General features: G+C 56.8%; 1 protein-coding gene across 1 annotated transcript in view; it reads right to left on the minus strand.

Moving 5' to 3' along the window:
• The window catches only part of SCN5A (sodium voltage-gated channel alpha subunit 5), a 99,904-nt gene extending 85,997 nt beyond the window's left edge, over positions 1-13,907 (minus strand). Inside the window, exon 1 of the mRNA XM_012756399.2 lies at positions 13,752-13,907. The gene's annotated coding sequence lies outside the window, so the exon portion shown is untranslated. The remainder of the gene's footprint in view (positions 1-13,751) is intronic.
• Positions 13,908-14,174: the final 267 nt, after the last annotated feature.

Consider the following 14,174-nt stretch of genomic DNA (forward strand, 5'->3'; position numbering starts at 1 on the left):
CTAGTACACACTGGCAAGTGTGTGTGAGTGTGTGTGCAATCGTGCACCTGCACATAGGTCTGTTCTAAGCACGGATGTTTTCAATCTGTATTGAAATCAACGACTCATGTAGATAGGTGTACAGAGGCACACGGGTGGATGAATTTCCACAAATGAACACACCTGGTAACCAGCACCCAAAGAAGGAGACTGTTCCCAGCCTCTCAGACCAGGTTCCCTGTCACTAACTCTCCTCCTGCACCATGGAGCTACTCTCCCGACTGCTAACTGGTAGGTGAGTTTAGCCTGCCTATATAGTTGATTGGCACTTAACAGAACCCTTGGAGGGGGCGGGGAAAAGGATTCAGGGGAGAAATCGCATCTCCTCCTTAACCTCTAACTCAAATTTAGCATTTCCTTCAATTATGAACGTAGGTAATGAAACTGAAGTGCTCGCGGTACCTGCGACCCAAAGAAACTGCAGTTACTTCCCTGTCCCATTACGGTGGCTGCTGCTATCTCAGATATCACTAATGCTCATCAAGACTTCAAAATTATAGTACTTAGACTCGCCGCTAAATTTTATTATTCAAAGCATCAATAAAGAAGCACATACATTACTTTATCAAAAATTGGTTTTTAAGTGTTCTGAGAGCTATATTTCAGTTCAATTGGTTTCCTTTTTAATCTTATGCATTTTATTTTGTCTTGAATTATGCAATTCTGAGATGGGCTGCACCCAACTGGACGAGAAAGGTTAAGAGCCCAGCTTGGTCCCTTGCTCAGCTGCCAACTCTGGGGGTCCCCCCTCTACACCTCGGCTTCCTCATCTGGAAAGTGAGGAAGGCAGACGAGGTGACCCTCCTTGTATTTTCTGGGATTTCCTGGTGCTCTTGCTCACCGTGCTCCCCACACAGCGGGTTCAGCCTCTCCTCTGGCCACTGGCTCTGACTCACCTGGACTCTGTGTCATTTCTGGGTAGGGGTGGAGAACAGCGGGAAAGGCTCTCCCAGGGGAAAGTCTGGCCTTGGGACCCCAGTCTGCCCCACCTTAAGCCTGAGAAGTCCTGTTCTGAGTCCTGCAGTAGGAGAGGCAGAGAGACCTCATGGAGCCAGGTCCCAGGTCCTCAGGGACAGAGACAGGGGAGCAGATGTCTAGGCTCATGTGTCCAAGCGCTGCCATACCCTCCCCATCTTCTCCATCCCAAGCCCTGGAGATTAGGCCCTGGGCACTAAGACGGGTCTTACCCAGCTGGCCTCCAGCAAAGCACCCACACCCTTGGGGCCCTGGCCTGGGAGAGGTAGGGGCCACCCGTGGGAGCTGCTGAAAGCAGATTCCAGATGAAGTTCCCTGTGCCCCAGGGGCCAGGCTGCCTCAGGTTCCAAAGTAAACCCACCAAGAGCGTCCTTTGTCTCTGGGTCCGCAGGCGGCTCCTGGGAGCGGGCAGGATCCGTTCCTCCCTTGTTCTCCTGCTGCCTGCACCTGGCTCTGGCCCTGCCCTTCCTTCAACAGCTCAGGGCCCACGCCCTGCTGTGGCCAAGGCTGGCTGAGCCCTGGCTGCAGGGTTTCCGGTGCTGCCAGGTTGAGAAGGCTCAGGGGGGGGTCTGAAGATGCTCTGGGCTCAGCCTCAGCCTCGTCCCTAAGGCCCAGGAGGAGGCCAGCCCCCAGCTTTTGGGGCAAGGACCCACGCCAGCTGCAGAAGGCCGTAGGGGCAAACACGTGAACAAGAGGCGTCTGTCTCGCACAGCGCCAGTGCGCAGGGGAGGCTGGACCTGGTCTGATTCCAAGACCACAGCCACTCTCCCCTTAGATACCAGCACCTCATGATTCTCCCGTGCCCAGGACAGCTGCTCCATCTGTATCAGCTTCTTCCTCTGCACCAGCCTCTCCTGGCCAGGGCAGCTGCTTCCAACTGACCACTCTTACTGGACCAGTTTCCCTTGTCCTTTCTGCTTCACTCTAGCCGCCCCCCACCACATCCTGCCCCAACATCATCAGCCTCTGCTTACCGGGCACATCCCTCCCTGGGTCCCGCCGGCTCCTGAGAGTTAGTGGGAGCAGGCTGGGAATCCTCCTTTTCAAACTGGTTCCTCCTAACATCCTTTCATTAGCACTGACCACAACCCCCACCCCCACCCAACACCACCACCTCCGTCCCAGTGCCACTGCCCTGGGACAGGCCTCCTCGCCCCTGCGCAGACCACAGCAGCGCCTCCCTCTTTGCCTCCACTCTAGGACTTAGACACTCCCACATACTCTCCCCACCTGGTGTGATGGCAGAGTCACCTCCTGCTCTCCTAGCCAGGACACCTTCTCTGACTGCCCATGCACCCACGCTGACCTTCCCTCTCCGGCCCCTCCCTGGCCTCTGCAGGTCTTCGCAGATAGCCTGGAAGCCTCTTCCTAGGACAGGGGCGGTCCCCTCCTCCCACCCACTGGGCTGTACTGGCCGTTCGCATCAGGGCAGAGAAGGATGCAAGGGGCACACAGCTGGTGCTCAGTCAACAACAGTTACTGTGCTATGACGTGGGACACACCGCCTGGCGGCCAGAGTGCAGCCACGGGGACCGTCTGGGGTGGGGACGGACGTTGGGTGACCAACTCATTCTGGGTTTCACCGGGGCTTTCCCCGGTTTTAGCATTACAATTCCTGTATCCAAGGATCCCCTCGGCCCAGGACACACCAGGGCGGCTGGTCACACTAGGGGTGAGTTAGGAATTGACGTGACTCTCCTCCTTCCTGCCCACTCCCATCCCTGATCCCAAAGGCAGGCACTCTTCAGCGTCACGTCTGGCATTTTGGTCGCCTTGGAATCGGAGCCTCTGCAACACAGCATGCAAAGAATATTCTTCGCCATGTAAATTTATGCAAAGCACCCCGTGGAAGTGGTTCCCAGGCTTCCTAGAAAAATCTCTGCCGTCTTTCTCTGCTCTGTGCTCCTCTCCTCTGCCCTGCAGTGGCGGTGACCAGTGACCTGGGCTGGGGCACCCGCCACCCCAGGCTTGCAGTCCACCTTTGCCTGGCTCCACCGCACTCCCCTCACCTGCCCCTCAGTGCTAAAGAAGAGACCCCTCGAAGCCACAGACTCCCCGATCACACCCTGGTCACACTCCACAGGTGAGCACAGGGTCCCCCACTGTCTACTCAGGCTGAGGGGGGGGACACACTGGGAAGAGTCTGGATGCTCCCAGACTAACAACACCAGGGACAGGAGAATGGGGTTAGGGGAAGCTTGACAAGGTAGAACTTTTCCCCAGCCATCCACAGGACCCCAAATGCAGAGACCGCTCTCACTCTGGGCCTCACTCCCCAAATCTCCCATCAGGACTTCCAGCCCCCCTTTTAAGGCAATCCCATTTCCTCCTGGAGGAGAATATGTTAATTAATCAACACCTCAACTCACAGACTCATTTTATTAATTGATGATTCAGTGAGCATTTAGTCAGCACCCACTGTGTACATGGTTCTACAAATGACTTCATAGAATACTTTTCTTCCCAAGGTGTCGGATCCCAAATCAACAGGTGGTTACGGGAAAACAAAGAAAAGTCATCAGCAAAGAGACTCTGTGGAGGCTGGCAAGGAAATCCACCCAGATTTGCAGAGACTGGAAACAAGGAAACACCCTGGGCCAGAGAACCCGCTCTCCCTCCCTTTCTGGCCTCCCCACTGCCCATCTTAAAGATTTCCAGTTTCTATGTGGCATAGGGAAGTGGAAGTGGTTGGGGTTGTGCTTGGAAGCCAGTTTGCCCGGGTGAATCTGGGCCCTGGACGCTTATTTGCCTTCTGTCTGTGGAAAAATTAATTGATGTTTCTCTACCTTAGTTTTCCATTCTGTAAAATGGGATTAATAATAGTATCTATTCCACGGGGCTGCTGTGAGGCATAAAACTGATAGTCGTATATGCCTGACACACAGCAAGTGTTTAATGAATGTCAGCTGCTACTGCCACTGTGGTTATTGTTGGTATTATTGTTCTCACGAGAGATCCAGCTCAGAGGGCCCTCTGCCCGGCTGGCTCGCCCCTCTGTGCTCCTGGCACACTTGAATTCCCCCACCTGCCTCACCCCAGAGCACAGCAGTTTGCTTCCACGCCTGCCTGTCCCCTTGCCTCCCAAAGCAGGGCCTGGTGAATGAGGGAATGAAAGAACGAGTGAACGCCGGATTAGTCCTGTCGCCCAGACACAAACTCACACAGCGACTAGGTCCCCTCGGGACCTCAGTTTCCCTGCCTCTGAGAGGCGGGTGGCACTGCACTAAGAGCCATCCTAGCAGTATCACAAGCTCGTCACGTGCCTGGCACTGCACTAAGAGCTGTTTGTGGATCACCTTACTTCATCCTTGCAACAATCCTAGGAAGACGGGGGTTATTATCCTCATTTTACAGGCAGGAAATCTGACTCTAAGAGAGATGAAGCGAGCCCCAGTCTGTGTGAAGCCAGGCCTGGGAGACTGACCACTGCACTCTATTGCTTCCTCCTCTGGGGACACAGAGAGCTGGGGGAAAGGGCGTGGCATTCCTGTGCCCACCTGCCCGGACTGAGCAAGTAGTCTGTGACCCTCACTCCAAGGCTGACTTGACCCTGTTGCCTCATCTGAGACTGGACCTCCCTCTACACAGCCCGAGTGCCCACGCATGGGCAGATGCTCCCAGGGAGACCTGGCCGATTTCTGCCCATGCCCAGAGAGTCAGCAGTTTCTCCCGCAGAACCGATTCCCCAGCAGTTTTCCTCTCCAGCTCTGGCAGACGGTCGCTCACCAAATGGCAGGAGGCGACCAAGTGCTTGGAATGTGGCTAGTGTGGATTGCTGTGTGCAGGCTTGGCATGATCAGGAATGCCAACTGTTAATAATTTTTAATACTGACTACATTAAGCAGATGATATTTAACAAGATATATTATATTGGATTAAATAAAATGTGTTGTAATGAATTTCCCTGGCTTCTTTTTATTTTTTAACATGTGGCTGCTAGAAAATTTTAAATTGCATATATGACTTGCATTTGTGGTTCATATTCTATTTCTATTGGATGACACTGCCACAGAGTTCCAGCCACCAGGCCCTAAACCCTGATAGAATTCCACCTGCTCTGGGGCTGGGCCTCAGGCTGGCCTCTGGGGGTGGTGGTTGGGGGTGGGGCTGGGGAGGTGCAAGAAGGGTGGGGGGTGGGTAGAAGGATCCCTGGTTTCTGGCAGTGGTTATGGGTGGCTGTGGAGGCTCAAGCCACAGGTTGGGATGGCGGAGCGTGGAAAGAGAGGGGTGGGGTGGAAAGAGAGGGGTGGGGTCGACAGCATGTTTCAGACCATCCCTCCCACCCAGGCAATTATCTGCACAGTCTCTGCTCTCTCTTGGGCTAACAGCTTGGACAAAGGCTCGGCGGGGGTGCCAGCTGGTGCTGGTGGCCCGTGTATTCAGGTCCCTGCTCCCAGATCAAAGGCACTGCCTCAGCTAACCGGCTCCCTGCAGGTTCCACTCCTTTGAGGCTGCATAAGCATTAACCCTGTCCAGTCCAGACCCTGGTTCTGGGGGAGGTGGGAGAGGCAGAGGGTCCTGTCCTTCTCTTGTCCCGATCCCCGGCCTCCTACAATCTTGGGAAGTCCAGCAGAATCACCCCCATCCCTCTCCAAGACAGAGGCGAACACGCCCACCCCAGAAACCGGGGATGCCCTCATTTGCATACATTTGCATCTCATTTATTCCAGCACCCAGGCTGAAGCTGAGGCTAATTCAGCTGACAGGAAAACCCCACCCACTTTAGCTCTGCAGCTCTGGCTCTGCAAAGTGATTCCCCAGACAGGGATGAAACGGGGTCCCTGAGACCAGGCTCCCTCCAGAGGTGGGAGCTGGCCCTTTGGCCAGAGCCCTGCATTTAGCTCACCTCCCAAGTGGCCTGGGGGTAGCTGCTCTGTTCCCCTAAAGGTGATTTTTCCTTTGTGGCCCTTCCCCACAGTAAGGATGGGGGCCAGGGACGGTGGCAGCTCATTCAACCCACTGACTGTTGAGCAGTGTCTGGGTGCCAGGCCAGGGGAACTTCAAACTCCCCTGGTCACTTATGATCCCCTTCCACCGGGCACATGGCAACTCCCTTCCCCAGGCCTGGGTCTTCCTTGTGAGCCACCCACACATGCACAGGTCATGCACAGGGGAACTATGACGTTGTGCTGAGTGGCACTGCACTGTCAGCCAGGGCCTGGGTCTCCAGGGTGGGGACCTGAATAATCTAATACCCGAGACCACAGAGGCCCAGAGTTAGACAGCCAGCTCAGTCACCAGGGGTGTTCTGCCCCAGGCCCCGGACCATCTCTGCCATACCTGCACAAAACAGAATCAGGCCAGAAAGTGCCCACCTGTGGCCCAGGAAACACCCTCATGGCACAGGGGTGCCCGGAAGACAGCAATCAGCACCCTAAGTCTCTCCCTAGCCCGGCTCCTTCCAACTCATTTTTCTCAGTACCTGAGCTGGAAAAAGGCTTCACAGGGGAACTGTTCACTGATGCCATGGCAACTGAGCCATGCATGTATGGGGCACCTACTGTGTGCACCGAGGGAGCTAAAAATGCCCGCAGAGAAACCTGGGAGGCCTAACCTATAGGGTCTTTCAGCGCCCGGAGGGGGAAAAGAAAAGCCGGTCCACCAATACACTAAATCTATGCCACAAAAGTGTCCACGACATACAAGACATTGCACAGATTTTCGGTGCACAGTTGGATGAGTTTTGATAAATGCATGCTACCTGTGTAACTGTCACCCCAATTAAGATAGTAAACACTCCCCTCACCCCAGAATGTTCTCCACTGTGCCTGTCAGTCAACTGCCCTGATTTCTATCACCATAGATTAGTTTTGCCTATTTTAGAACTTCACATTTATGGAATCTTACCGTATTGGCTCTTTTGTGGCAGGCTGGTTTTTGTTCAGTGCAATGTTTTTGAGATTTTTACATTTTATTTGTTGTCAAGTGCCACCTAAGCTACCTGTGCAGTGCACTGTGAACACGACTAACCCATCTGAGGACAAGTCCTGATTCAGTCGTAACAGGTGAGGACTGGAAGGGACCTGGAAGTCCAGCTACCTCTGGGGACCATAGGCTCCAAGGGATTCTTAAGGAGTTTTTTTTTTTCTCTCCTTCCTTCAGACAGTCCCTGAAACAGAAGCTCAGCAATTATACATCTAATAGGCACCCGCGCTCGCTCAGCAAGCGAGTGGGGGCTTTCCCTGGGTTTCCAGTTCTGTTGGCAAGTAGCTGTCGCTTTATTTAACTGGCAGTCTGTGCTGCATCCGACCAGCACAGTGGCGGGGCTGGCGCTGCAAATGGCCAGCTGGGTTTCTGGGCCTTCTTCCGCTCGGGTCTGGCTGTGGTGGGTGGCCTCTGGCCCTCAGCCTCCCTGCACCCCACACCAGTCCCTGTCCTTTGGGTGGGGCCCTGGGCCCAGCAGGGAAGGGACTCAGGGGCTGGGGTGCTTCCAGGGAATACGCCCTGAGGCAGCAGAGCTGCACAGCCCAGGGCAGGCACCTTGGCTCTGAGGGGCTTGTCTGGGCCACTTTCCTGCTCTCAGCCAGGTCTAGGAGACCGGGGCTTTGCTGGCAGACAGGGAGCACTGATTGGGCTGGGCTGGTCCCTCCCATGGTGTGATGTTTGCCCCCATCTGAGATCACCCGGGGTACCTCCCAGCCCACCTGGCTGTGGGGGGATGGCTAATGTCGCCTGGGGACTGGTGCGGTGCCTGAAGCCAGATCGCCTCTCCCTCTTCTGCCATCTCTTTGAAAACTGCCTCTTGAGCCAGGTCCTTCCTTCGTGCAGGCCTTCGAGGAATTAATACCTGCCAGAAAGGCGTTTGCCGTCCTCCTGATGCCAGGAGAAGCCTCCCTGCTGTTCAAAATCCATTCCCAGGAAGCACGGGGGCTCTCTGGGCAAGGGCCTGGGAAGTCCTGGGCTGAGCCCTGCTCACATCCACATGACCTTGAGCTTAGGGAGGTGACCAGCACCGGCCCCAGGGCTGTAAGGAGGGCAGCCAAACGCTTGGTGATGACGACACAGGGATTTCCAAGTGGGGGAGGGACCTTCCTGGGCCCAGACCAACGCGCTGCTGCAAGAGCAGCTCCAGCCCTCCACTCCGCCAATGTCCCCGTGGGACACGACTTTCCACTGCCTCCCTGGGAGAGTTAATCAGGAGAAGAAACTGAAGCGAGGAGAAAGAACTCAAGCCTCAGAACGTAAACATTCTCTCCCAACGCCAGGCCCAAAGATACGATCTGATCCCTTCCACCTCTCCAAACTCTTGTGCATCCTCCATGGCTGGGCTGCAATGCCCCCTCCTCCAGGCAGCCTCCCGTGGCTGCTCTGGGCCACACTGACCTCCCACCAGGGAGGCTGAGCCCCTAACTCCAAACTTGCATTCCCCCTGTCCAGGGCAGGTCTCTCTCTCTCTCTGGCTCATGGTGTGAACTGGGGAGACCTTGAGGGTCCTCAGTTTCCCTTTCTGCTCCTCCAGAATGGTAAACGGAGCAAGGAATGGACAAGAGGGGTGACAAACTGCTCCATCAGACTCTGGCTTCAAAAATCACAGTGAAATTTTCGGTTGGGGTTTGAGGCACACCAGGTACCCCTCTGGGAAACAAAGAGGTTCTGGGTACCTGGCTCCCAAGCCCATGGCCGTGACTCTGCAGGGAAGGGGTGAGGGCAGGCACAGCAGAGGAGGCGATACAAATTTCAAGGAATCTATAAGTCAGATGGCCCGAGTGTCGTGCCAGCTGTGGTGCCCGCCCCCACAAGGCCTGGTCCTTGGATTTCTCCCCTTTTGGGGGGGTCCTAGGCTTCAGGAATTGATGTGGGGTCTCTATAAATAGCGCCATTCCATATTGATCATCTTAAAAAGACACGGTATGTTCTAGGCCCACAGAGAGGAGAGTTGTGTCTAAAAATAGTCTCATCCCCAGGAACTGCTGCCAGCCAAGGCGAGTGGTGTAAGCTGCGCATAACCCAGGGGCAGTCCACCCAGAGGATGGGGGTTTAGAAACGGAGAAAAGGAACCTCCCATCCCCACTCCATCCCCCCAGCTCCAGCCACAGCGGCCAGCCCACAGAGCTTGTCCCTGCCTCAGGGCCTTTGCACTTGCAGTTTCCTCTTCAACATCCTTTCCCCAGAGCTCCGCAGGTTTGGATCTTTCTTATTCAGGTCTCAGTTCGGTCTCCTTCTCCAAGAGGCCTTCCCTGACCAGCCAGTCTAGAGCCACTGCGGTGACTCCATCATGTCATCCTGCCCTAGTTCCTCCATAGCACTGGTCACTGTCTAAAATTATCTTCGTAGTTATCTGTTTAATACTATCTAGTCTGTCTTTCCCCACTAGTACGTAAACCCCAGGAGAGCAGTTGTTATGTCTGTCTTCTCTACTGTCTAGAACATTCCATGGCACAAAGGTGCTGAGTGTCCTATCCAGCTCTCTGCCCCCACCCCAAGCTGAACTCTGCCTCGGGCCCCCGCACGGGGCCGGCCTGGGCTGGCAGCAGGTAGTGGCCATCCCGTCCCAGGCTCCCTCTGCCGCCTCTGCCACCCCTGTAGGGGCCCTGCTCCCTTCCAAAGAGTCCAGCCTCTGCCCCCGGGCTTTGCCTTCTCCTCTGTCGGCTCCGTCGTGTATTTTGCCTCAGGACTTTTATTCCGGCCCCTCCGCTCCAAATTCTGTCACCCTGGATACTTGCTCTAGACGATCTCATCTGGTCCCCAAACACAGCTTTCTGGAACACTCTTCTGTTCTCGGAGCAAGGACTCCTTCCCTTTCCTGCCCCCAGCTTCACCAGAAATCACAGTCCCTGCCATCAGAATCTCCCTCTGGGAGACTTGCAGGAAGAGTCACTTCTCCCTGGGCCACCCTGACCGTCCCCTGGTCAAGGCAGGACAACGGCATGTCCCCCTGGCGAGATCTCCGGCCCCTTGCTCTGGGTTTCCCCCCACTAGGCCGCACACGGGCGCTGCACGGACACCCATGCCTGCAGGGTCCACTTCCAGCTCTCCCGACAGCCGTCCCTTGACCGCGCCCCTCCCCAGCTCCCGTCTATCTCTCTCCTCCCTCTCCAACCATCAGACTCTTTCAAAGAGCTGTCTACACATGCTGTCTCCACGTCCTCACCTCTTCTTGCTCACTCCTCGACCCACTCCAGCCTGGCTCCCATTCCCACCAAGTCATTCATTCATTCGTTCAACGGGAACCCGTCGGCACCGGGCACGACATTCTGTGGGCTCTGAGCACAGAGTCTCAACTGCCACGGTCACCCACCGGCACCCTCACCGTGGCTCAATCTAATAGACGCTCCTTTTAAAATAATTCATTCTTTTTCTAACTATTCACAAACTTCTCAGATGTATCTTCTCGATTCTCTCAGCAGAAAGAAACAGGGGGTTCCCCCGCCTCCCCGGGACATGCACCCGCCTTGCCTTCTGCGACTCCTCCCACTCTTGGCTTTCCTCCTACCTCTCCGGCTGCTCCTCCCCAGCCTTCGGTGCAGACCTGTCCTGCCTCGGTTGCTGCAATGCCTCTGGGCTCCTGACTCGACCCTCTTCCCTGTCACCCTCTACATACACCACATTAGGATTACTTGGGGCGCTTCAAAACTGCTGATGCCCAGGCCCCATCCCAGAGCCAAATGAATTAGCATGTCTGGGGGCGGAGCGTGAGCATAGGTATTTCTATTTAAAGCTTCCCCCAGTGATGCTAATGTCACCAGGATTGAGAAGCAGAGGTCTGCACTCTTAATTCAATGCCAGGGCTCCAATGACCAGCCTCTCCTAAGCTTCCACCTCCAGCCCGATCTCCTCCTTTAACTCCCTTCCTTCCCAGATCCTTCCTCTAACTACCTGCTGTAGGCTGGCATCTCTCCCTGGAAGCACCACCGCGTTCCAATCGGAACCTTGAAACATCTATCGCTTCTACGCCCTTCCTCAAGTTTGCCAACCCGAACTTCACTTGCCCCTTCCCCATCTCACAGAGTGGCACGAGGGCAGCACAGGTCACTTAGTGAGCCATCGACGCTAAGGATGGGAGAGCAGCGTAGCAGCGAATGGAGAAGGAAGATGGAATGCCACGGGTTCTATTATCTGTGGCAGCCTGTCAGCCCCTCTCCTTTCATCGGAAGACTCTTGATGGCACCCATCATGGCCTGTGCTGGGGAGGTGGTATAGCACAAGGCAGATATATTGACTCCTGGGCTCAAACCCAAGTTCTGCTACTCAGTCGGCGTGTGACAGCGAGCAAGATGTTTAACCTTGCTGGGCCTCCAGTTTCACCACCTGCAAAATGGCCATTGTGACGATTCCCACCTCCAGAGTTGATGTAAGGATTCATCGAGACGAGCCTTATAAAGACTGGCCTGCAGAAAGCACTCAGTGTATGTTAGCTATTTTTAGTACCATTACTGAGGATAAATTCCCAATTCCTGAGCAGAGCTCACAAGGGCCCCCGTGACTGTGACCTTGGCTTTAACTCCGCGCTTCTCTGCCTCATACCATGGGACCCAATGAGTCACTCAACAAATAACTGTGCTGTTTCACGTCTCTGTGCTTTTGTACATTATGGTATTTATGGCTGGACTGCACTGTCCTTCCCTGGAAAACTCCTATTCACCCTTCAAAACCCACTGGATGGTTATTTTTGCTAGAAAAATATCCTTGACTCTCTGGGCCAAAGGTAGTCATCTCTCTTTTGAGTGGGCTCTGGAGGTACACTTCAATCACTGCACACCCTTCCAGTAACCTTCCCAAGGGTCAGTAGGAACTAGCCTCCTAAGAACAGAACAGAAACTGCCATTTACCACTGTCCCAGGCTGCCCTCAGGACTCCTTTCTCTTTGGATTGCCCAGGCCCCTGTTCTCCCATCCCCAGCTGTCTCGTGTGCTTCCCACCACTCCTTCCAGCTCCATCTTTGTGCTGAGTGAGTCAATCCTGGCCTTGTTCCAGAGGAGCTTTGAGCACCACACAGAGACAGGCCGAGCACCCTAGAACACAGCAGCTGCCCAAGCCACACAGGGCTGAATGCTGGTTCCTGGCACCCCAGGGCCGGTTCCCCTTCTGCTCAGATCCTCTTGAGCCAGTTCCAGGCTGACTTGGCTCTCAGGAAGTAGATCTCCAGAGATGTTCACACTGAGTGGTGCCCCCAACCCACCCACTCTCTGGGTGACCTTGATCCCCTCTGGGCCTTGGTTTCCCCACTTGCACAATTGGTAGCAATGAGAGAGTTAGATTAAAGGTTTAATAAGGCTCTTTTCAGCACGAGGCTGAGCATTCTAGCATAGAATCTGTGTTCCACACCCTGGCTGTCCTCTGGCCCTCCCCTCCCCATGCTCCTATGACAGCAGCCTGACCCATCCTCATTCCACCTTCCCACTCATTACCGCCCACTCGTGAGCACCTGCCCAACTCTAACTAGGTGGAGACAAGGTCAAGGAGATGGAGTTAAGGGCAACAGTAAGGGCCTGGGCTTCCAGTGGCCAGGGGCTCTGCGGCTCAGCATCCCTCTAGCTCCTGAAGGATGGTGGGAACCTGGGAGGGGGCTGAGGTGCCCTGACATGGCCTGTTTGGATGGTGCTGTCTAGGCTCATTGGGACAGGTGCCTGGGGTCTCAGCAGGCAGTGAGCAGAGACCTGGGGGATGGAATGCCGGCCCAGGACCTCAGGAGGAGACTGATCCCATGGCCCCAGGCTGGGCCCAAGGCACCAGGGAGAAGAGGGAGAGTCCTGGCTTAGCTCAGCCATGGCCTCCGTACTCAGCTATGCGCTGCCCTCCAACAGGTGTTTCCAGGGCAGGCCTACCGCCAGGGCCTTACACCCAACCTCCCTCCCCATCCCCATCACCACCACTACCATTCCCCACACCTCCGGCCCCCAACAGCCCTTGAACCCTCCGACAAGGCTAGACTCCCCACTTCCTCCCAGGGCGCCACCAAAGACGATGGAGTAACACAGAGGTCGAAAGCCGCCCCTCCTCAGGGCGCGTGGATCTGCCCAGGCCAGCGCAAGGAGGGCAGAGAACTCTCCCCAGTCTCAGCGCACAGAGATCTTTCCCCCTCAGGGTGCACAGAGACCAGCTGGCTGGCAGAGATGTGGCCACTTTAGGGCGTCAGAGGCCACCGAGATCTTTTCGTGGTCTAAGCGCGCAGAGATGGGACACGCACGTAGATATCTCTCCCGTGAGGGTGCACAGAGATCTCTCAGGTCAGAACGCGCAGAGATCTCATCCCACGAGGACAGCCCCAGCGGACGGTTTCCCTGGGCCCAGAGAAACGGGGTGCTTGGCCTCCTCCCCTATTCCCAGCCCTGCTCTGTCAGTCCCTCCCTGTCCCCTGCTCTCTAGAACCACATTCACTGCGCGTCTAGTCGCCACTCTGACCTTGGGGTCTCCCGCCTTAGGAATCCGGGTCCCAAACGCAGACCCTCCTGGAGCCAGCGCCAGGGATGGCCGGGAAGCCGGGGCCGCCGCTCCCCCTCCCCCGGCCCTCGACAGCGCACAGGGAAACCCGGAAGGAATGGGAGAGGGAGGGGGGCGCGCGGCGATTAGAGACTCCCGCCCGGGGGATCCCCTCCAGCCAGGCCGCTCTGCGCCCCTTTCGCTCCCCCTCCCGCCCTCGGGGGCACTGTGGGGGAGGGAGCGGCCCGGAGCACCCGGGGCATGGGAGGGACACGCAGGGGCTGGAGGTCCGGCCCTCGGGGAGGAAAGTTGGGCGGCGGCAGGCGGAGGGGGCTCCGGCCGGGCCGGGGCAGCCCGGCGCGGGGGCGCTCGCTCACCTGCTGGTTCCCCGGCCCGGCCCCGGGGTGGGCAGCTGCTGCTCGGCGCGGACTCTGCGCGGTGCGGGGCTCGGGGCACTGGGCGCAGGCTCAGCGGCCCCGGGGGCGCGATCCCCGCATCCCACGAGCGCCGCCGCCGTCTCGGCTCCGCTGCTCGGCTCGGGCTCCTGGGCTCGGCGGGCGGCGCGGGCTCGGACTGGGGGCGGGGTCGGGGGCGGGCCCCGCCTGGGCTCGGCCTGGGGCTCGGGGCCCCGGGCTGGCTCCGCCCCAGAGCGACGCGCCAGGGCTCCGCACGTGGCGCTCCGCCCGATCAGAGGGGGCACCCTCCGGGACCCGCCGGGGCGCACACCCCCACACTGACCCGGGGGCGCCCCACCACAGACAGCCGCCCACGCAGACACGGGCAGACGGACACACAGACAC

The sequence above is a fragment of the Microcebus murinus genome, chromosome 1 (assembly GCF_040939455.1).
Source record: "Microcebus murinus isolate Inina chromosome 1, M.murinus_Inina_mat1.0, whole genome shotgun sequence".
NCBI lineage: Eukaryota > Metazoa > Chordata > Mammalia > Primates > Cheirogaleidae > Microcebus > Microcebus murinus.